Raw genomic sequence first — 2,011 nt, forward strand, 5'->3', positions numbered from 1 at the left:
ACTGCATGTTGTGTTCACTTGTGTTATCTTTGACTAATATTTAAATTTGTTTGATGATCTGAAACATTAAACTGTGACAAACATGTAAAAAAATAAGAAATCAGGAAGGGGGCCCACACTTTTTCACACCACTGTATATATATATATATATATATATATATATATATATGTACACTACATTTACATGTTGTTTGTTTGGTCAGCAAAGCAATTAAACATGGCTTAGTAGTGCACATTTAAATACACCGCGTCATACGGCCTACATCCCTAAAATGTTTCAAACACATCTTACACATGAGCAAAAGCAGATTTGTGTATTCTATACTGTTCATCATAACAGATCCCACTGACAATCTTAATTTAAAAAAATTACTTAACATTTGAAAAAAAATGAGGTTCCATTCATTTAAAAGGTCTTAAACATAACACAAAATGTATTTACAAGAAATAAACAGAAGTACTTTTAAGAATGTTTGAGGGGAGACACTGGTCTTTTCATGCACCTGTCAAGTTTGAGATTTTGGGCTTTTTGTTTTTTCATAAAGTGTTTTTTCAGACTAGTGGAAAGGAAACATCCAGAAGACACTGTTAAGTGTTTCTTTTATAGCACTTTATCTATTTGTGTCAAAAGATTTAAATTACAATGCATATTTTTAAAGGCCGTTTTCTTAAAATTAGTTCCTCTTCAGGAACTCGAGCTGCGTCGAGAACGCTAGGGGAACGCCTTCAGTGACCCACGCTCTGAATCACATGTGAAATCATCGGGGAGAGGGCGCGACGTTCCGCCTGTCTTTCTCTGAGGAGATTGATACGGAGGGCGTCAAGGAGCTCGCCAGTTGCACAAACATCAGTTACACAAGCAAACAATATTATGCCTTATATTATAATGAGCAGCATTAATAAGGAGCGGAGCTCGCGCAGTCGGGGTGGATTGTGTTTTTTTTCCCCCGCTTTTAAACGCTCCGCTCTCTCCGGGCACGCTCCGAGGAGTGTGTCCGTGCCTGTGATCTTGCGATTGCGGTCCCACTGCTGCTGAGGCACGGCGGCGACTGAGAACGCGGAGATCGCTCATGATCTAGCAGACGGGTTGGAGATGGCTCTTCCTATCTCCACCCGTGTTCGCTAGATTTAGAGCTTGTTTGTTTGTCAAGGAGATTGATGTTGATCATGTGACTGAATGGCTTGCGCGCAGCGCATATATTACATCATTTCGGCTTTTGATGTGAATCTTACTACACTAGACCGTATTTACTCATCTGGTTGTTTGATTGCATTTAATTCTGAGGAATAAAATGATGTATTTGTCTGACTATGAGAAGTTATATAATATAAATTTGATATAAATTTCTCGAGGGAGAGCACGCGTTAACCTCTCTTCCTTTGAGGAGGTTGAGGCGGTTTGCAGGGGCTGCTGGGCGGAGCAGTCCCAACCCACCGTGTTCCAGCCCCTCATTCTGGGGGAGACGTTTTTTTTCTCCTACACTGAGCCATAAATCTCCACTTCAGTAGCACTTACACACACCGAACTTTACATTTATATACCTGTCTGTATCCTGAAAGTTTTTACAAAGGGATTTGTTCATATATAATTTGCTTCATTATATACAACATTTTATTCCCCCCAAAATGGTAAAAATATAGTGTTTTCTGTCCGTTCTAAGCATTTTCTGAATTATGGAGTGACAAAAATGAGAGACCCAAAATTCCCTCTGTAAAAATCCTTGACTCTAATATGTCAAAAAAATAAACAAGAATTTTGAAACTGACATCACCCAGTGTTTAGATTTTTGTACTAGAAATGTATGCAAATTAGCGCATATTTCATTTAATAATGACTCATTTGCATATTTAAATCTAACATTTTAGAAAACTTGTAATACAAATTTTTTTTGCAATTATCAATGTAATCAAACAGCTGGGTAAATAAGGCCATAACTATTAGTTATTTTGTTTTACCCAATTCACTTGCGGTGTCTTGCCTTAAAATGATATTCACTCACAATAGATGAAG

Source organism: Sinocyclocheilus grahami, unplaced genomic scaffold, assembly GCF_001515645.1.
Source record: "Sinocyclocheilus grahami isolate Dianchi unplaced genomic scaffold, SAMN03320097.WGS_v1.1 scaffold314.1, whole genome shotgun sequence".
NCBI lineage: Eukaryota > Metazoa > Chordata > Actinopteri > Cypriniformes > Cyprinidae > Sinocyclocheilus > Sinocyclocheilus grahami.